We start from the raw sequence: 22,811 nt of genomic DNA, 5'->3' as shown, positions 1-22,811 counted from the left end.
TTAAGTATGAAGTTAGCTGTGGATTTTTCATATATGGCCTTTATTATGTTGTGGAATGTTCCCTCCAAACCTACTTTGTCATGAGTTTTTATCATGTGCAGATGTTCAAATTTGTCAAATGCTTTTTTCTGCATCTATTGAGATTATCACAAGATTTTCGTCCTTTGTTTTGTTGACGTAGTCTTATCACATTGAGTGATTTAGAAATCAGTCTTTGCATCCCCAGAATAAATCTCACTTGACCCATAAATGATCTTTTAAATGTATTGTTGGAGTGTAGTTTGCTTATATTTTGTGGAGGATTTTTGTGTCAGGGATATTGGCCTATAGTTTTTTTTTGGTGTCTTTCTCTGGTTCTGGTATTAGGATAATTCTGGCCTTGTAGAATGTATATGGAAGCTTTCCTTCCTCTTCTGTTTTTTGGAGTAGGTTGAAGAGAATAAGTGTTAACTTTTTTTTTTTTTTTTTTTAATGTTTGGTATAATTGACTTGTGAATCTATCCAGTTCTGGACTTTTATTTATTTATTTTTTGGTAGTTTTTTGATTACTATTTCAATTTTGTTACTAGTAATTGGTCTCTTCAGATTTTGAATTTCTTCCAGATTCAGTTTTGGAAGATTATGTGTTTCTAGGAATTTACCCATTTCTCACAATTCATATTTAAAAAAATTTTTTTTAGCTTGAGAAAGTTAGAGAGAGAGAGAGAGAGAGAGAGAGAGAGAGAGAGAGAGAATCCCAAGTAGGCTTTGTGCTCAGTGCAGAGCCCAACACAAGGCTTGATTCCACGATCCTGGGATCATGACCTGAGCCGAAGTCAAGGGTTGGAGGTTCAGCCAACTGAGCCACTCAGGCATCCCCAGAATTCATTATTTAAAAAAATTTTTTTAATTAATTAAATAAATAAATAAAATTTTTAAATAATTAAAAAACATTTTAAATGTTTATTCATTTTGAGAGAGAGAGGGAGAGAGAGAGAGAATGAGGGCAGTGGGGAGAGGCAGAGAGAGAGGGAGACACAAAATCCGAAGAAGGCTCCAGGCTCTGAGCTTTTAGCACAGAGCCTGACGTGGAGCTCAAACCCACGGACCCTGAGATCATGACTTGAGCCAAGGTTGGATGACCAACCGACTGAGCCACCCAGGTGCCCTGAGAATTCATTATTTTTAATGGCTAAATAATATTCTAAGAGAGACACAACTGATTTATTCAGACTTTATGCTATTGATGATAATCACATTTCCAGTTTTTGTTCTTCTAAAACAGTGATGGAAAAGTATCCTGAGTATATTATCTTTGAATACTGGTGTTTATAGTTCAGTTGAATAAATGTTAAAAGTGGGATTCCTTGATGGAAGGATAATGGCTTTTAATATTTAAATAATAACATTTCACCATACATCTTTCTAGAAGATGATGTAGACTTACATATGCCACCGCCCCCCCCCCCCCCGCCCGCTTCAAGAAAGGGCAGTGTATGAAAATGCCCATTTCCTTACAGTGCTTCCAGCTTTGAGTATTAACAATCCCCAATTTTTGGCAAAATTCATCTTTTATTTTCATTTCTCTGCTTACCAGGGAGGTTGATTACCATTTCATTTGTTTTTCATTTATTTGTATTTCTTCTATTCCTTGTTCATTTTTTTTTCCCTCTTGGGTTCTTTTGCACATCCAATTGTTGGGGGTCTTAAAGGTATTAATCCTTTGTCAGATCTGTTTTGCAATTACTTTCTTCTAGATACTCATTTCATAGTGGTACCTTTGTCTTTTACCATACAGAAATCCTACATGTTTATATAATACAATCTGTCAGACCTTTTCTTTATGGTTTTGTATAGGAATTTAGGGTACATAAAACATTTTGCATTTGATCCTTATAATTTACCTGAGATAGATAAGGAGTAATGTTGGTTACCCCAATCTTTGAAGAAGCCACCTGGCCTCCCCAGGTCTGTAAGTAATTCATATCAGGTTCAAATTCAGTTCTTTTTAAAATTCTGTACCCTGGCCATTGTATCTGATGGATAGTTCTTTTTACAGTAAAAGTTAACATAAGTCACATAGCAGAATGTAAAACAACAATATGTGGTATTAATGAAACATAATTGTAATCTGTTTTCAAAGATGCACGTGGATGTAAGATACAAGTTATTCTGCTAGTGAAAGATGCTTTGATGTGTACATAACAAGCTATATTTGGCTTATGGTATAATTACCGTTTTGCCATGGTGAACTGTTTTTGACAGGCCATCACACACAGTATTTCAATTATTTATGCTTACAACAACCAAAAATCTCAAGTGTAGATACTAACGAATACTTGTCTCGGGAGAAAAGCAAGGTAGAAAGGAAACAACCCTCCAACAAGGGTGTTAAAATGACTCAGACTAGGTGCTGGTAGAGAGTGATACCTACTTTTATCCAGAGATAAAGGAGAGTTACAAAGAATGCAGTGGACACTTCTTCTTACTATATTCATCTGAAATTTAAGCAGAGTAAATACACCTTTCAGTACAAATTTTAATGGATATACTGCCCATAATGAACACGCTGAAAAATAGATCACCAGCTTAGGTAGGCTTCAGCGATTGTGCCACTAGATGTTAAGGGCGCCAATCTAGACTCTGAATGGAGAGAGTTTGATGGACCTAAGGAGACGTGGTGTTCATTTAGATCTTCACAAAATGTGAACTGTCATGGGCACTGTGTATACAAGGGAAAATAGGAAGCTTAATACAATAGTTACCTCTCCTGCAGGGAAAGAGCAGAGCCCTAGCTCTTATAATTCCCATTGGTTTATTTTGGCTGGTAATTCATTGTCATGTTTTCACCAACCCTCTAAACAAAAAAAAAAAAAAAAAAAAAAAAAAAAATCACCCGAGTTTTAAAATGAAACTATTTGAAATGAAATGATGTAGCATTCTTTTGGTTGCTCATTCCCTTGAGGCTACAGAGATGACAGGTGTATGAATTAGTGATGCCATAAATTCGAAAGGATTTGAGTACAGTAAAATTGGGATCCTTGGCCATCTTTTTAAATACAATTTATTATCAAATTGGCTTACATACAGCACCCAGGGCTCATTCCAACAAGTGCCCTCCTCAATGCCCATCACCCATTTTCCCCTCTTTCTCACCTCCCATCAACCCTCAGTTTGTTCTCCGTATTTGAGTCCCTTAAGGTTTGCCTTGGCCATTTTTTAAAAAGCTGAGCCTCTAGGGTCTATATATTTATTTTATACTTATTTTAGTGACTGTGCCAGATACATAGTTTGCCACCTAGGTTAAAAAAAGACTTTTTTAGAACACTTAAGACTTTTTGTTTTATTTAGTTCTTTCTAATTCAAGAGGCTAGTCTCAATGAACTTGAATTGCACGTAGTCTGACTTTGTAAAGCAGTACTTGGTGCTTATCTGTCCAATCCTTTCTTATAGCCTGAATCTTTAACCATCTTTTGTCTTCTTCATTCTTTACCTCCAAGATTTACTTTCAGTTCCTCACTAAAGCCATGACTGGGGTTTTGTTGACTAGAATTTCGTCTCTTTAGTTCTCTAGATCCTTGGATGATAGTGCTGGCTCTGGGGTAGTGTCCTCCTCTATCTCTCTCTACCATCTGTAAACACTTTCATTCTGCCTTTAGTGGATGGGCCTCCTGAGGATACACGAAGCAGAGTGTTTGTGGAAGGAAACTGATAAGACTGAAGACATTTTCCTTTATAAAGGAGGAAGGGTGGAATGTGGGGAAAGGTAAGGGAATAGATCTGTCGTCATTATTACTTGCGCATTTCAAACATTCTGTAGGTTTTGCCTTTACCTGGGGTTTCGTGAGACCAGTACTAATGCACTTTATGACAGGGAAGTTGCAAATATTTTAAATTTAAAGAAATCTCAAAAGCGTGGTACTGTGATTCTGGTCAGTAGGAGAGCCTAAAATAATTTACTGTGATACACTGCAAGAGAACCTCCCTTTTGTGTTTAAGCAGCAGCCAATGTAAATTTGAATATCTTAACGTTCCTCATTAATTGCCAGCTTTAGTATGCCTACTTTTCTCCCCATATAAGCTGCTTTCTTTTATTCTTTTTTTTTTATGTGTTATATTTTAACGCTTAGCCTAGATTATTAGGCATACTTCATTTGGATTGATGATATGTTGTTATTGTAAAATGTACGTTTCCTTTTAATTTTATTTTACTATGATTATGATTTCAACATTTAAAATGTTGAGCCTATTGACTTATCTATTGTTTTGCCTGAGGGTTTTTTTTTCTTTTTCATTTTAGGAATAGACTGCATAGTATTATGTGATTGGTTAATTTTCTTCTAATACTGCCGCTCTGCCTTTGAAGAAGACAATGAACTTGCTATAGTTAGTAAGCAAAATCTTGCCTGCGTGGGCAGAAGGAAATTGGGTAATCCTAGGAAATCATCCGCTAGCTTTGAACATGAGATTAATTTTGGTTTTGATTACTGTGTTACACCAGAGATTTGAGAGGGAAGGAGGAAACATAAGGATCTGGGTTTTAAGGCAAACTTTAAAGGTTATGTAAGATTTGATATTTCTATAAATATCTTGTTATAGTGATACCATTGCCCATTCTTAAAAAAAATAATAGAAGTTTTGACCATAGGCGCTGGTCACTTGGAGCAGGCAATTTTAGGCTTAGGATATATTCCCTCAGATCATTAGTTTTCATCAGATGCTGATATTGTTTGGATACCTTGTAAAGTAAGAGATAGGTTGCTGAACTAACACATTATATAAATTTGTAGATTGTATGTAGGCACTCAAATTTAGAGCTAAGCATGGGTGGAAAACTTGGCCTGAACTCCACTTGTCCCTTCCCCCCACCCTTTAAAGATCACTTAGCTGCTCGAGTGATGTTTTAAGAAACAGGACTCTTTGCCAAAAGTAGATACTGTCCTTAAAATTTACTATTCACTTTAGCATTAAGCCTCACGGGCCTACACTGTTGAATGAAGGTTTCAAGGTGCCTTGTACTCTTGCTACCACCAGTTGATTAGTAAGTATTGATTTGCAACAAAGAGAATTAATTTTATGTGTTTGCGAAGGATTCATTTTTAAGTGATATTCCCCCTCGCTCTTAAATAGCAAGTGATTAACTGCTACTTTAATTTTCAATTAATCAAATTAGGTTTCTACTGGTAAATTTTGATTACATGCAGTTCTAACAGCTTCCAGATACACTTCTTTTTCCCATATGCTTACCATATGCTGAGTAAAACCAATGTAGAATAAATTAGTGTAAAAGTAAGAACACTTAGTTCTTTTGTAGAGTTCATCTTGAATGATGGAAGACAGCTCAGAATCATTTTAGCTACGAGGCACCTTTTGAAAAGTGATATGGCAAAATAGCCCATTTATGTGTGCCAAGGTCTGTTTTCATAAATGTAAATTTGAAAGTTCATTAAAATTTTGGCATGTGATTTGGAATGCATAATAACTGGAAGGGATTCAAAGCCAGAAATCTGTATCCTTATACCAACAACATGTTTCACTGAAGACTGGCTTTGTATGGTTGTTTAATATTTAAAAGTTAAAAAAAATAGTATTTACTCGATGGTTATGGCTCTGGAAAGTATGTTCAGGATGGAGAGGCTGCAGGGGCAAGGGAGAGCCAGTGGTCTAACCAGTGGCCCCAGAATGAGCACCAGTCTCCTTGTCTAAACAGGCCAGGTGACTTTGGAAGAGTGAACGCTGTCCCTCAGTTTTCAGAGATGGCAACATAGAAATGCGTGTTTTCCTTGTTTTCTTGGGGAACGTGAAGATGGACCATGCAGGACATTTCCGCTCATGTTAGAAGAGCTGAGAAGTGGCCGAGCTGGGGTCAGGCATAGGTGGCATCTCCTGCTTGTAGCTAAACGTGAACCCTTAATGCTTGGAGGCAGTCTAATGTTACACGGCAGGCCTCGTGCTAACCTGTAATACAAGCCTCCCGTGTTGAGGATGCAGAAGCGAAAGAGATGAGACAAAATCAACCTTACTGTCGGTGCAAATAAGCCCATTTCTTGCCTGTAGTAAGAGGAGTGCATTTTACCGTGGACGTTTCTGGCATCTTCGAGCGAGGCCTAGGAAACAGTGCTACAGCCAAGGTAAGAGCACCCGAGGAATTGCTGTAACAGGAAAGGTGTTCCTTTAGAGCACACAGGCTAACCTTTTCAGAACCTTATCCTCTGCCCATTGTTACGTTTCGCTGTTATATATGTGCACTTTGTACAGATTCCATTTTTATTCTGTTATTTCTCTCTACAACTTTGTTTCTAAAGTTTCTTGTTCCGTGACGTCTCAGGCGCTCTGGTTTCTACCCGTTTTGTCATAGGAGAGAAAAATGGTTTCTGAGGGGACTAAGATGATCACCAGGATGAAAAGCCACACACCTTGGGTTTGTGATTATGTACTCAGCTCATATTCTGTCACTTCGTATGCCATTTATGGATATTGTTCTGTAATTAGCCAAGTTTCCTGTAGAAAGTAAGTTTAAAATCACTGTCGTCTTGGTTTATTTCCTCTCTTAGCCTTTGATCTGTTTGACTTTGACACATGCTTCTCACCAGCTTCTGTGGATTCTCATTCTGACAGGATGCTTTGATTCCTTGCCCCTCCCCGCCAGCCCTGGTTCAATGTATCAGCCACCAGATTGGAGGTTCTTGCGTCTGTTTTGTTTGTTCTTGGTCCCTCCTTTTGTTTCACCTAAACTTAGTGGTTTTTCCTGCTTCCAGACTCCCTTCCCTCAAACCACTTTTTACATTGTGCCCCGTTCCCATTCTGAAGACATGGGTGTCCTCAAGTTTTGTGCCTCTTAAGAAAGTTTTTGGGGAGTGCCTGGGTGGCTCAGTCGGTTAAGCAGCCGACTTCGGCTCAGGTCATGATCTCGCGGTCCGTGAGTTTGAGCCCCGCCTCGGGCTCTGGGCTGACAGCTCGGAGCCTGGAGCCTGCTTCGGATTCTATGTCTCCCTCTTCCTCTGACCCTCCCCTGTTCATGCTCTCTCTCTCGCTGTCTCAAAAATAAATGTTAAAAAAAAAAAATTAAAAAAAAAGAAAAGAAAGTTTTTGGTGGCTGTCTATTGCCTATAGAATTCAACTCCTAACAGTACTCTGTAAGGAACATCACAGGCTGGCACTTGCCTACTTTTGTCGCCTTAAGGTTGGTCACAAACACCCAGATGCCTAGAACCAGACGTCAAGTTCACTTGTAGTTCCTTATCAAGCTATACATTTGCTATACCCTGGGTTGTTTGCTTAGGTTTTTCCCTTTGCCTACAACGAGCACCTTTCATTTTCTTCTTGGCAAGTACTTACCTACTTTTCCTTAAAGGTAGTCTCTTTTGTGTGTGAATGTAGTGGAGTCTCCTAAGCCCTTGATGAAGGCTTGCCCGTGATGCGGTTATTTAATGGTTGTTGGTAAATTTGCCTTCATGGTCAGATGCTTAGCTATGTAAGAAGCAGGAGACTGTGCCTTACTCATTTTTGTCATCTAGCACATAGCAGAAGGCCTGGCATGCAGTTGGTGTTCCATAAATATTTATTGTATGGAATTTAGTTTATTTTCCATTACATTTTATAGAGAATGAGTGAATCTTAAAGTAAATGAAGTACCTAAAAATGGCGTATTTAAATGAGGATTTGTGGCTTACCATGATTTATGGAAGTAGAAAGGGAAATATCATAATTCCTTGGCCCTCAAACTAGTGAATAGATACCATGAACCATAATTGGTGAGTTATCCAAAACACATTCACCTTTGGCTGAGGAAAGCGCGCGTGTGTGTTTCCATGAGAAATTAACTTCAAACCAGTGAAAGAATTATTTGAAACCTTGACTTATAAATAGTTATTAATAATTATTTCTATTAAGAATGTTTTTAAGTGTTTATTATTTATTTTTGAGAGGGAGAGAGCTGGGCAGGGGCAGAGAGGGAGACACGGAATCCAAAGCAGGCTCTAGATTCCAAGCTGTCAGCACAGAGCCTGATGCAGGACTTGAACTCACCCAACCCTGAGATCATGATCTGAGCTGAAGTTGGATGCTTAGCCAATGGAGCCACCCAGGTGCCCCGTTCTTAATAATTATTGGTAGGGCTAGAGTAGAGCGTAGGTTTCTGGGCCCTGATTGTAAGGAAGAATGTTGGAATGGAATGGGTTGTACATGACACAGCTGAGAGAGAAGTGATTGCTCCCAGTTTCTCTGTGTGAGCTGGGGTAAGTAATTTTTCTGACGCTACGTTTTATAACACGGGGCACCTGAGTATCTAAGTCAGTAGTGTATGCTAGGCTGTAACTAGTCAAGAAAGAAAGCAAAGAGCACTGGCAGAAACAAGAATGGGGAAAACATTGAGCCCTAAGGGTTTTAGTATATACCTCATTCTTGACCTTTCATTTGTATGGGGCATTTCACTGTTCTCACAGCCCCAGGAAGGTATGTTCTGGGGTACATGGTATTTTACAAACATCTCCACAGCATTATCTCCCATTACACATGTTCTTATTTCAATTTGATTTTTACATTCCTATCAAGAAGTGGGGGTGACATTTCTTCCCTTTGAAGCTGAGTCGACTTGCGTGACTGTTTCCACCTACAAAGAACTGCAGAAATGATTCTAGGTGATTTCTGAAGCCGGATCGCAAAAGGCTATGTGGCTTCCTCCTTGTTTGTTGGAATGTGATGCTTTGTTGCGAAACCCGCAGCCACCGTGTGAGCAGTCCGTCTATCCCGAGGCCATCAGGTTGTGAGTGCAGAGCACATGGAAAGGCCCTGAGAACATGAACTCCCTCCAGAGAGATGTCCAGCTGCCCTGGACCCCAGCTGTTCCAGCCCTAGCCACCATCTGACTGCAACCACATAAGACATTTTGAGCGAGGATTGCTCAGCCAAGCCTTCCCGAATTCCTGACTCAGAAACCACGAGAGATAGCAAAATGGCTGTTGTTTCAAACTAAATTTGGGGTGATCTGCTCAGCAGTTGATCATCACAACATATTTCTTTGGGGAAGCATTTTCTTCTAGGTGGTATTGATGAAGACAGGGCTAGTATTAGAAGCATCTCTTAGTGCAGATTTAGAGTTGTCACTGCCCTAAGCCTATTCCCCAAAACTTTCATACCCTAGTTGGAGATTGGTCAAGGAGGGGAGATTGTAAAAGAGAAAATCACATAAGCAGAATTTTTTTCCTTTTCCCATATCTTTACCTAATAGTTGAGAAAGAGGGGGCTAGCCCCCTTTAGATGCTTACACTAAACTGACTACATTACAGAGAATCTGTTTTGGGGAAGTAAGGCCATGGGCAAGAAATTCTGCAAATGAGCTTGGGGATATCTCTCTGGGAACTGTGAATGAGGCAAAAAGAGGCAATGCCAAGGAGGCCAGAATTTATGTTGAATAATTTATTGTTCAGTGTGGTTTTTTAAATATTAAAATCCGAGTGCCTTTTACGGGTTGAATCTGCCCCCTGCCAAAAGATAGGATGCCATTCTTTTTTTATTTAAAAAAAATTTTTTTTTAACATTTATTCGTTTTTTGATAGAGACAGAGCGTGCGTGGGGGAGGGGCAGAGAGAGAGGGAGACACAAGAATCCGACGCAGGCTCCAGGCTCTGAACTGACAGCACAGAGCCCGACGCGGGGCTCGAACCCACGGACTGTGAGATCATGACCTGAGCCGAAGTTGGACACCCAACCGACTGAGCCACCCAGGCACCCCAAGATAGGCTGACATTCTAATGCTCACATACCAGCGCACGTGACCTTATTTGGAAATAGGGTCTTTGGCAGAGATCCTGGTGGGTTCATGTGGGCCCTGTCCAATGACTTGTGTCTTTACAAGGAGGCAATGTGAAGATTCAGAAAGACACAGAGAAGAAAGCTATGAGAAGACAAGGCAGAGATTGGAGTCATGTCACCACAGCTAAGGAATGCAAGATTGCCAGCAGCTACTAGAAGCTAGACAAGTCAAGGAAGGATTCTTCCGTAGAGCTTTCAGATGGAGGTTGGCCCTGCCAACACCTCGATGCCTTGATTTCTGTCTTGTAGCACGAAACATTAAATTTTTGTTGTCTCAAGCCAACCAGTTTCTGGTACTTTGTTATGGCTACCCTTGGAAACAAATGCAGTGCCTAAAGTTGGATTGAGACAGTGAAAAAATGTCACTCTTCAGAAGTTAGGAACATGAAAAGATAAACCACAGGCTGGGAGAGAATATGTGCTAACCATATATCTGACAGGGGACTTGAATCTAAACTGTGTAAAGAATATACAACTCAATAACAAGACAGCCCATTTAAAATGGGCAAAAGATTTGCAGACGCTTCAACAGAGGAGATATACACATGTCAACTAAGCACATGAAATGATGCTCAGTATCACTGGTTATTAGGAAAATACACATTAAAACTGCCATGAGGTATTATTGCACTATTGCTACAGTGGCTAAAATGGAAAAGAATGACCATGCCAAATGCTTCAAATTATGTTGAATAATTTATTGTTCAGTGTGCTTTCAGTGAGGAAACGGAGCAACTGGAACTCTTAAAAGGTTTTTCTTTTTTTTAAGTTTATTTTTGAGAGAGAGAGAGAGAGCGAGCGAGCAGGGGAGGCACAGAGAACGGGAGACAGAGGATCCCAAGCAGGCTCTGCACAGTCAGTGCGGAGCCTGATGCAGGGCTTCAACCCATGAACTGTGGGATCATGACCTGAGCTGAAACCAAGAGTCAGACACTTAACTGACTGAGCCCCCCAAGTGCCCTGCAGCTGGAAGTCTTCTACATTGCTGGTCAATACTTAAAATGGTATCATCACTCTGAAAGACAGTTTTTCATTTTCTTAAAACATGAAGCATATAACTTACCTGGTTGTTCTACTCATAGGTATTTACCCAAGAGATTTGAAAGCATATCTCCATACAAAGACTTCTGCACAGATGTTCATAAGAGCATTATTTGTAATAGCCCTAAACTGGAAGTAACTCTAATGTCTACCAACAGGGGGGTGGATAAACAAATTGTGGTATAATTAAATCCTATTCAGCAATATAAAGGAATCAGCTATTGATATATACAACAATATGGGTGAAGCTTAATAATTAAATAATTATATTGAGTAAAAGAAGCCAGCTTCCTCCCCAACAGAATACGTATTGTATGACTCCATATGTAGATACACACAATTTTAGAAAGTGCAAAGCAATGGTAATGACAGTGAAAATCAGTGGTTATGGGAGGTAGGGCAGGGTAAGGAGGGGTAAGATTTTAAGGAGACATGAGTAAACATTTAGGATTGATGGGTTTGTTCATATAATCTTGATTGTGGTGATGGTTTCCTTGGTGTATATTTATATCAAAACATCAAATTATGTACATCATATATATATGATTTTTTAATCTGTCGATTATGTCTCAATAAAGCCAGAACAAAAAGAAAAGTTTTATGGAAAAAATTAGGGTTAAGAAGGGGGTTTAAACTCCGGGCCTTATTCTACTAATAGGTATCAGCTGAGCGTGAGCAGGTGCAGTTTGCTTTGCTGTTTATTGTTGAATATACTGTCTTTAATGACAAGAGAACATTTAAATCTAGAGCCAACAAGTAAACCAAACCTTTGGAATCAGTTGAGGTTTAATCACAGAAGACTATGATGGGTTATGGGGTTAAGGGATTTATTATAGAAATTAAACCTTAAACATTTATGGTAGGAGCTTCGGAAATGAAGGTCCAGGAAGCACACTGGAGGATCCCTGGAGTCCCCAACTAGTCAGTCTGAAAAGCCAGGCATGAGACAGGAAGCCTGTGCCTCTGTGTGCCTCTGTGTAACTACCCCCTCTTTGTGTCTGTTGGGTTGGCCTGGAGTTGTTGTTGACCTACAGGGCCAGTTTGGAAAGGTGGATAGGGATCTGAGAAGAGCAAAGATAAGCTTGAACCCACCTACATAGCCATGTCTGGTCACTGTACTAACCATGACCACCTTGAGAGTAATGGCTTCCAAATCCAAACAGATCCATCCAAATCTGTGCAAATTCTGCTTTTGGTTAACTTTAAGTTGGGACTGTACAGGGAAGAGATTCCCGGAAATGTAGTTTTTCCTTAAGAAACTTGACACAGTACCAACCACCACAACCTGCCACTTAGTGGCCTTCGTGAGTGTAGTACTTATTAGGAATTTAGGCTCCCCTGTTCTCTTGTGATGGGTCAGTTATGCTAGACAAATACAGAATATCTTTGAGGGTGATCTAATTGGGACAGAATGTAGTGAGTTAGTCCAGGCATGAGGAATCAGGGTAGATCTTTTCAGAGTCAGGCCTGATTACAATGTAAACAATAGGCAGACTCTCCATCCCCTCTTACAAGGAAGGTGTTTATAGCAACATAAACACCTTTTCAGCACAGTAACATAAACAGTTTCTCAAGGAAACATTCTCTGGCATTCAGGAAATGTTTCTTTCTTTACAAACAAAAAAGTGTGTTTTTCTAAAGATTTAATTTACTTAAGGGCTCTGTTTAGAACAAGGCTATGATTGTAGAGGGATAAAGTTATTCCCAGAGCACTTTTGTGGTAGGCTGTAGTTGAAGTCCTTATAGAAGCATCTTGTTTAAAAATCTGTAGATTAACAGAGCACAGGCCAGTGCAGGTGTCCCATGTTACATTTTCGATACACCTCTAGAAAGTTGTATAAATTATCCATTGGTGAGCCAAATTGTATGATAAATTCCCAGTAGTTTCTGAATCGATATTTTCTGATGAAAATCCTTCTTGAAAATGTGAAGACCCTTTGTTATAGGTATAACATACTACCTACAGTGAGGCCAGGGACTATGATAGAGGCTATGTATCTGTCTCAAATCTACATATTTAATTCATTTGTGCAGTGCATAAATGCTTCCTAATATTGGTCAGTTATGATTCTTATTTTAAAATCCTTTAACTCCTATAACATTTGAAACTTGGAACCATTGGAAATAGATTTCATTCACGAGACCCATTTTAGGTTTGAAAAGGAGAGGAAAATTCTTAAAAAAAAATTTTTTTTTTAATATTTATTTTTGAGAGAGAGAGATAGAAGACAAGCAGAGGAGGTGCGGAGAAAGGGAGACACAAAATCTGAAGCAGGCTCCAGGCTCTGAGCTGTCAGCACAGAGCCCGAAACAGGGGCTCGAACTCACGAACCGTGACATCATGACCTGAGCCAAAGTCAGATGTTTAACCTACTGAGCCACCCAGGCGCCCCAAGGAGAGGAAGATTCTTTAGCAAGAATGCTTTCTTAATAGACAAGGAGAACAGATGTACCTATTTTCAGCATGTTATTAAAAAATACATAGTTCTGGTAGTGCAGTGAAGGTGCTGTTAATAGGCACGAAGCATCAGCCACACGCGTTTTTGTTTTTTGTTTTTAACCTTTGTGGAAAGGCTTGATTCACTTAAAAGATTTACCCACAAGGTCTGGGAATGATGTATTCATTGCTGACTAGATTTTGTGTAGCTTCGCACAACTTAGAATGTGGATGATGGTTTCTCTTGCTGCCTTCTAGTGCTTCTCAAACTTGAATGTGCAGTTCAGTGACCCAGGCATCTTGGTCAAGGTAGGTCGTGATGCAGTAGATTAGGGTGGGGTCTCAGTTTTTTATTTCTGACAAGTTCCCCGGTTTGGACAACACACTCTGAGAAGCAAGGGAGTAGGCTTTTCTGAATATAATTTTTGGTGTGGTTGCCCATAGTATTCAACATTTGACAGTAAGTGTGGCGTATATAGAGAAAAATGATTGTTTTCACGTATGCCCAGTTTTTGTCTGGAGGACAAAACGTTAGTGGTAGACTCCCATTAATTAAGTAGCTTGCTAATAATTTGGCAGGAATTGAGTATAGGCATTTCCCACTCAACTGGCTCTATGTTTATTGTGTTTTTAAATTTATGAATGTGGTGTGGCTTAAAAGCCAACCCCTCGTTGAGATGCCAATTACACCAGGAAGGGGGAAAAAAAAAACATTTTGCATTTATGTGGAGTACAACCATGAGCTTATTTCTTTCTCCTGCAAAGATCTCCTTGGTATCGATAAAGCTAATATAATAATTACATCCTTGAATGTTAATATATATAAAATTAAATGACTCCTTGCGGGCATTAAAATAAATTCAGGTCCAACTTGGCTGTTCTTGGAGAAGAGTTTGTGCTCGCTTTGGCAGCACATAGACTAAAATTGGAACGATCCATAGCAGATGAAGCACGGCCCCTGCACAAGGATGGCACGCAGATTCGTGAAGAGAAGAGTTTAATACTGAGGAATCGTTCATGGGGGAAAACTGGCCTGTTTGAGGGATGAAAATGGAGAACTAATTTGAAAATAATTTTTAACTGTCAACATTTTTTTAAATGTTTTTTTTTTTATTAAAATGTTTTTTAATGTTTATTTTTAAGAGAGAGGGAGAGACAGAGTGTGAACAGGGGAGGGGCAGAGACAGAGGGAGACACAGAATCTGAAGCAGGCTCCAGGCTCTGAGCTGGCAGCACAGAGCCGGAAACAGGGGCTCGAACCTATGAACCGTAAGATCATGACCTGAGCCTAAATCGGATGCTTAAGCGACTGAGCCACCCAGGCTCAGTCCCATAACTGTCACCGTTTTTTAAAACTGTTAAGATGGCCAGCCTGAAAATGTTGGTAGAATTGCATCAAGTGATATTGAAATATATTGGTCTTGAATATTTTCAAAGAAAATTTCAGGCAGTTGTGTTTATCTGGGAAATACCATTAAAATATGAATTTGAGGTTAGGAAAAAAAATGTTTGGAAAGATAAAATCAAATACTTCAAAGGAATTATTTGCTTAGTTCTTAAGATGACTCAGTTTTTCTTAATTTTAAGTTGAGCCTTTGTGTAATTGAGGATTAAAAACAGAAGAGAAAAAAATGAACATCTTTAAAGCTTTCTGGATTAGTGCATAAATCTGATCATCCCAGGGGAGTGGGAAAAGATGTGACCAAATGACTATTACCTCTCTAGACGATGTGACCATAGAAATCATTCTGCAACAGTGAAGATCCTCTAGGATCCTGACACAGGCAGGAAAAAGAATTCCCAGGAATTCTTGACGTCAAATTGTGTGTATCTACTATAAAGATAACTGCTGGCTAAATTATTTTTAACTTTGATATTTAATAGTCTTGAGATTATCAATAAACACTTTCCTAAGTGCATCTTCCAAAAGATTGAGGCTGTAGTTAATATCTGAAAATTTTTCATCTGTTTCAGATGGTTGAGTGTGTTGGAAGTTATGTGTTCTGGAAAAGTGAGGAAGGCGGGATGTGCTCCATGGGGGCTAAGTGTTAAAATGCTAAAAAGTGTTACTGTTTAAAGTATGAATAGTAGGAGAATAACTGTGGCATTAAAGATTCAAAAAATTATACATGTATATTGTATGCCATTGGGGAAAAGACAAATTAAAAAAAATTGTTTATTTTGAGAAAGAGAGAGAGAGGCAGAGAGAGACAGGGAGAGAGAGAATCCCAAGCAGGTTCCACACTGTTAGCACAGAGCCTGAGGTGGGGCTTGAACTCACAAACTGTGAAATCATGACCTGAGCTGAAATCAAGAGTTAGATGCTTAACCAATTGAGCCACCCAGGCACCCCAACACAATGAAAATTTGAAAACCTAGTGTACTATCTTTTTTTTCTTTCTAGTTTGAAAAAATATATAATTGCCTTTTTCTTCACTGTAATGTTGTTTCCCATGTGATTGCATATTTTTTGTGTGCAATTATTTTCTATGGCTGTGTAATATTTCACTTAACAAAAGACATCATTTGGGTAACTATTCCTTCCTATGTTTCTTCTTAGATATTTAAGTAGATTTGTATGTTTTTTCCAATAATACTGTAATGAACATCTGTGTATAATGTTTTTCTTTGATCAGACTTTACTTGTTAGGCAAGATCGCCAGAATTGAAACTCATGTTCTTACAGGGAACCTTTCCTTAAAAGCTGGTCTGTGAAGTTGAGGGACTGTTTACAAAGAAGTACTAACCCTTCCTGAGTGTTAAAAGATAAGGATGTTATGACAAGGTGTTAAAAGCTAAGCTGGAGTTGGGCAGGTCAGATTAACTTGGTTCTATCTTTGACACCTGTTTTTAACACTTGTTGAAAAGGGGAAAAAATTAAGGCTAGAGTTTCATAGCACAATCCTTTCTAAAGAAATGAGTCGTTTATGTGGCAAATCCCTTTAAAAATATTTTGTTAGTAAACAAGAATAGGAGGACACTTGGAGATACGGTTTCTAATAATAAGTTTACTCCTAGCCCTCTTAACTTTAATTTAGGGCAAATGTATTGAGGTACTTGTGATTCACTAAGCAAATAGGGAAAAAAAAAAAAAAAAGAGGAAACAAGAACAGTACCTGCAGTAGAAAAAACTAGAAAACAGCTCACAATTGGGATTATAGACTGGTTTGTAATATTAGCCAAATTAAAAAAAAATTTAAATGTTTGTTATTATTATTATTTTTTAATTTTTTTAACGTTTATTTACTTTTGAGACAGAGAGAGACAGAGCATGAGCAGGGGAGGGGCAGAGAGAGAGGGAGACACAGAATCTGAAACAGGCTTCAGGCTCCGAGCTGTCAGCACAGAGCCTGACGCGGGACTCGAACTCACGGACCGCGAGATCATGACCTGAGCCGAAGTCGGACGCTTAACCGACCAAGCCACCCAGGCGCCCCAAATGTTTATTATTTTTGAGAGAGAGACAGAGACAGAGAGAGAGCAAGCAGGAAAGGGGCAGAGAGAGAGAGACACAGAATCAGGCTCCAGGCTCCGAGCTGTCAGCACAGAGCCTGACGCAGGGCTCGAACTCACAGACCACGAGATCATGACCTGAGCTGTAGTCGGCCATCCAACCGACTGAGCCACCCAGGTGCCCCTATTAGCCAAATTTTAGAGATAAGACAGTTAGTTGGATAGATGAACCACAAATCCTTCTTAGTTGCTCCATGAAGTTACAAATAATCCCCAACTTCTAATTAGCCCACAGCATTTTAGCTGCCCCAGTATATTCTGGTAATAGATGTATAGCCACTACAGAAGGTTTGCAAGACCAGATGTATAAGCTATATTTTCTATGTATGTTATACCAAAGTTCTTAATTTAGTTTAGAAATTCTAGTCTTTAAGTGGATTTTAATTTTTCTGGATTGTAATTATTTGTGTTCCGTATAATGAAATGTCTCTAACATTTTTTTTCAATTCCAAGGCATTAATGTATATACAAGTATAGGGATTAATGAAGTTCTGTTTTCATCATTTTATGTTTATGACTATATTTTGAAGAACTCATATCACCTGTAAGTTACTTTTTAACAACATAGTATTTGGTAGATAGAAGAGAATGCAGGCAACGTGTAAGCTAAAAAGCCAAGTAATAAATTGAACGTCCATGAAGCTACCATTAACCTTAAGAACTAGAACACAACCAGATTATCTTTGAGTTGAACCTTTCCTAACCCTTTCAGTTTTGCAGAGCTTACAGGTTAAAAAAGATTTTGGCGCCTACTTTTCTAAATTAGAATTAGTATGCTGCTAGCCTCTGGAAAAAATCTAAAGAGGTATATGCAATTTACATTAGGAACACCTGCAGATTAATGATTGATGTCAATGCATATACATAATTCATAATGACAAAGATGTTTAAATATAGGACATTAGATTTGAAATTGTTAAGTATGCTAGGTTTAAACTTTAAAAAAAATTCTTAGACTAGAAGTTGTTCTCTTTTTTATTTTAAATGGGCTATTTTAAGAATGCCACTGAATGTAAAAACAACATGACTACATTATTTGTATATAAAACACCAAATAGGTTTTTATTTTAACAACATAAATTCAGATTACATGTTGGAAATCCAGGTTTTTTTTTTTTTTTTTTTTTTTTTTTGAGAGGAAATTACGTATCCCATCCACCAACGACCTTCTGTGTTTCCAGACTTTGCCTCCTTTTCTGGGAATCGAGACTTCAGGGTTCAAAGCTACAAAAGATTATCACTAGGGGAAAATGCTATTACTTAATAAAGTTCCAGGTATTATTTAAAGGTTTTCTCCACTTTCCCCCCAAAGTGTTATTCTTCTCCTTTGTACTTTTGTTCATTACTGTTTCGGAATGTGGTAGTTTTTGACTTCCAGACTGATTTTCGACTGAATCTCAAAGAACAGAAACCCCACATTCTTTTTTAAAATTTTTTGTTGCCTTTAGTAGTACCAATTTGAAGATCAGGAAACCAGTTTTATTCATCTCCTAGAGCCATCGCAGGTGATTGTCTCTCAGAGTCTGTCTTCCTCATTAAATAAATGTTAGATTTCAGTTTTGCCTTGTATTTCCCCCCTGGTTTCTTTCTGTATTATCACTGCCTTTGATTTGGAATTTTCTGCCCCCTTGAACAGGAGCGTAAGGGTCTGGAGGGTATGCTGCAGGCGATGCTGTTTCTCATTTTCCTCTTTCTTTAAAAAATCTCTCACGCGGCATTAACTTTTTTCTTATAATGCCAAATTTAACCTGTTATCTGTGGATTAAGACTAAAAAGAAAACCAAATTGACGCTACAACTTAAGTTTATCTAACTCGATTTTTGAACATGTGGGAAGAAATACGTAGTTGGGTTTGCATTTATTTTTAGCAACGTAGTTATTTCTGACAGGTTGATCTGCTCTGAGGACGTTATAAAATTGCCCTTTTGATTTCGAGAACTTTTTCATTTGAAACTATTTAAAGTTTCCTTTTACTTTTTCAACTTTAAAAATAAGTTACTTTGTTGTTGCGGAAAATTGAGTCACTTCCTAGCTGAAATTTTAAACTCCTAAATGTTACGGGCCAGTTAGTTTTCTTGAACCAGTCTGGTTGTCAGCCGGTTACTTAACGCCTTTATTCCTCAGTTTTCTCATCTGTGCACTGGAAGGTGGTAACTCTTCAGGGTGGTCGTGAGAATGAGATGAGTTGTTATGTTGGAATCCCTGCTTGGGACACTTGGTTACTTTTTCTGTCACTGCCGCAACCGATTGGACACAAACGTAGCTGCTGAAAACACCACAAATTAATTTTTTCCTGGTTCTGTATAGGTCAGCAGCTGGGATTAGCTCCACTAGTTTGTCTTCTATAGTTTCATGAGCCATTGGTGTTGGTCAGCGGGGCTGTCTATTGGGGGGCTCAGGGAACAGCCTGCTCCCAGGCTCGTTCAGGTTGTCCCCAGGCCTGTGGTTGTAGGCCCCATGTCTGTTTCCTTGTGAGCTGTCAGCTGGGCCAAATTCTCACTCTGGGAAATTTCTCTGACTCCCGCTGCTGCCATAGCCCTCCTCTTCCTCTTGTACCACATGTCTCTGATGATAGCAGGAGAAAGTTCTCTGCCTCGTAGTGTCTAACCTACATGTGATTAGCTCAGGACCGTCTTGCCTAACACGTGATAATCCTTAGAGCCTGTGGCCGGTTGATTAGTAGCCTTAATTACATCTGCAAAATCTTTCACGGTAGTACCTAGATTAGTGTTTGACTGAATAAGGAGAGGACAGGAAACTTGGGAGACAGCTTCAGAATTCTGCCTATGGCCGTGCTCGAAAATGGTAGTCAGGTGTCTGCTAGTGATGAAAGCAGTCACATGTTTTTTGTTTTTTGTTTTTTTTTTTTGGTTTTTGGTTTTTTTTAGAAATTAATGTTTATTTGTTTTGAGAGAGAGTGACAGACAGCATGAGCAGGGGAGGGGCAGAGAGCGAGGGAGACACAGAATCCGAAGCAGGCTCCAGGCTCTGAGCCGTCAGCACAGAGCCACACATGGGCCTTGAACTCACGAAGTGCGAGATCATGACCTGAACCGAAGTCGGACGCTTAACCGACTGAGCCACCCAGGCGCCCCCAAAGCAGTCACATGTTTACCTGAGTACAGACTAAATTGTAAGTCTCTTGTAGGTGGGCACTGTTCGTCACCTTTTTTTGTATCTTTAGGGCCTTATGGTTTGCTGTATGTTTATTTAAATACCTGCCATTGGTTGATAGCTTCAGTGCAATTTCTCTTTTGGTTTTATTCATTTTATTTCTCAGAATCAGTAGAAGTTCTGTAGGAGTTTTGTTGAAGATTTCTGGTACCTCTCTGGAATGATTAATTACATTTAGTTTCTCCTTACCTTTTTTCCTACTTTTCATTTTCATTAAATCACAAAGATAAAATTGCCTGTTCTTATGTTAGAAGCTGCCAACAACCTTTTGCTACTGGAGCACAAATTTTGAGTTATTTTGTCTTAGACTCTTTAAGTCCTTACGAACTCTTAGCCATGTCTTCTGTAAATTGTATTTGAAGATAGGTTGTAAGTACAGCACACTGTTGATAGTTGAATGTAAAGTTGGCCAACTGCCCCGGCAGAAGGGGGGTGACCTTATTGCCCTCTCCAGGGTGGCCGCCTTAACTACTGAACCTACAACCACAATGATTGGCAAGGTGATAATCACCCTCTGTTCCTCTTACCATTTTGGGACGTTTTCCTGATCAACAAATCTCAGTCTTCCTTTAATGATTTTAATCAGACATATTGGAGACCTGCCAAGAAAGAAGAGTATAAATCATCACCTTTAAGAAGCCAAGATTTTTGAAAAGGGGTTAAGCCATTTAATGACAGTGTTTGTAGGATATTTACATAGGCCAATCACTGTAGATAGGAAAACCTATTTGTCTCAGGGACCCTCCTCATTAAAATTTTCTTAAAAAACATCTCTTAAACTCTTTCTACCAAATTGGCTTGCTCAGCCCTTCACCCATTCCCCCCACCCCCAACCTCGACCGCCTTAATCCTGTGTTAGGCAAAGAGAAATGAGTTTGTTTAATATACGTTTGTGGAATGGTGTTCACTTTGTTATTTCCTTTCATTCATAAATGAGGTCTTGGCATCTTTCTTGCTTTTTTTCCTGACACTTAGATGTTGTCCAAAAATACCTATCTATCCTCCCCCTCCTAAAAAGATGCATAACATGAAATAGCTTCTTTGTCCTGAAAAGTCTAAACACTTTTTGCCAAAGTACCTTGCTTACCTTGCTGCTTTTGAATTTGATAATGAGGGCTGGCTGGGCATTCATATGGTTAATTCTTTCAAGAATGCCTTTCTGTCTAAATCTAGGATCAACAATGTCCATTCACTGTTCCTTTGATCTTTCTGTATGTTTTGCAGACTCATCTGGCAATCCAGTTTCTCTCGTGGAAAACTGGGCATTTGCTCTTTTCTACTCTTATCCTTTACTACTTTTAAACTGAATTTAAGCCTTCTTTTACCAAATTCCATGTCAGGAGAACAAATCTTTTAGAAGCTCTTTGAAAGAGTCAGAATTTATGTGTTACTTTAAAACACTTTTTATTTAAAATAATTTTTCTTAAATGTTTGTTTATTTACTTCTTGACCTTTTTTAAAAATTTTATTTTGTTTTTTTTTAAATTTAAGTCCAAATTAGCAGCTAGTGCAACAATGATTTCAGGAGTAGATTCCTTAGTGCCCCTTACCCATGTAGCCCATCCCCCCTCCCACAAACCCTCCCGTAACCCTCAGTTCTCCATATTTATGAGTCTCTTCTGTTTCGTCCCCCTCCCTGTTTTTATATTATTTTTGTTTCCCTTCCCTTATTTTCATCTGTTTTGTCTCTTAAAGTCCTCATATGAGTGAAGTCATATGATATTTGTCTTTCTGTGACCAATTTCGCTTAGCATAATACCCTCCAGTTCCATCCACGTAGTTGCAAATGGCAAGATTTTATTCTTTTTGATTGCCGAGTAATACTTAATTGTATGTATATACCACATCTTCTTTATCCATTCATCCATCGATGGACATTTGGGCTCTTTCTGTACTTGGGCTATTGTTGATCGTGCTGCTATAAACATGGGGGTGCATGTGTCCCTTCGAAACAGCACACCTGTATCCCTTGGATAAATGCCTAGTAGTGCAATTGCTGGGTCATAGGGTAGTTCTATTTTTAGTTTTTTGAGGAACCTCCATACTGTTTTCCAGAGTGGCTGCACCGGCTTTCATTCCCAATTGTTTATTTATTTTTGAAGAGAGACAGAATGTGAATGGGGAGCGGCAGAGAGAGAAAGAGAGGGAGACACAGAATCTGAAGCAGGCTCCCAGCGCTGAGCTATCAGCACAGAGCCGATGCTGGGCTTGAACCCATGAACCGTGAGATCATGACCAGAGCCGAAGGTGAATGTGCAACTGACTGAGCCACCCAGGCGCCCCTAAAATTTCTATTTTTAAGTAAGCTCTATACCCACCATGGGGCTCAAAATCATGACCCTGATATCAAGAGGGGGCATGCTCTACCAACTGAGCTAGCTAGGTGCCCCTATGCACTGCTTTTTAAAAACTATTTTTTTAAAAGTTACCCATGTTTTCTAAATAACTTAGAAGTTTCATATTTGTTTAATTTGTTGAGGAAGTTATCATCCTTTCTGAAATCATTAGTCTATAATCAGGAGAGTGATTGGTACTCTTTATTTAGAGTCTTCTAAATTCTTGACAGTTTTTTAGTTTTCTTTCAATTGATATACATTGTTCAACTTGTCTTAGAGCTCTCCAGTCTGGTTAATTTTTTTAATTGTGAAATATACATAGCATAAAATTTAGTTTCCACCATTTTGAGATTTTTAAATTTTTAATGATTTTTTTTAATCTGAGAGAGAGAGAGAAAGAGAGAGAATGAGAAAGGGAGTGAGTGACCTGGGGAGAGGGGCAGAGGAAGAGAAAGAGAGAGAATCTTAAGCATGCTCCATGCCCGACATGAGGCTCAATCCCCTGATCCTTGGGATCA

At 38.9% G+C, this 22,811-nt stretch overlaps 1 protein-coding gene and 1 non-coding gene across 3 annotated transcripts in view; both read left to right on the top strand.

Moving 5' to 3' along the window:
* Window positions 1-22,811, top strand: part of MLLT3 (MLLT3 super elongation complex subunit) — a 285,903-nt gene that overhangs the window by 97,454 nt on the left and 165,638 nt on the right. The window lies entirely within an intron of this gene.
* LOC122233306 lies at window positions 14,166-14,273 on the top strand. The gene has a single exon (XR_006210867.1). It is a non-coding gene; the product is annotated as a U6 spliceosomal RNA (small nuclear RNA).

Source organism: Panthera tigris, chromosome D4 (assembly GCF_018350195.1).
Source record: "Panthera tigris isolate Pti1 chromosome D4, P.tigris_Pti1_mat1.1, whole genome shotgun sequence".
Classification (NCBI taxonomy): Eukaryota; Metazoa; Chordata; class Mammalia; order Carnivora; family Felidae; genus Panthera; species Panthera tigris.
The sequence above is the reverse complement of the archived record's forward strand: the minus strand, read 5'-3'. Positions and strand labels throughout refer to the sequence as shown.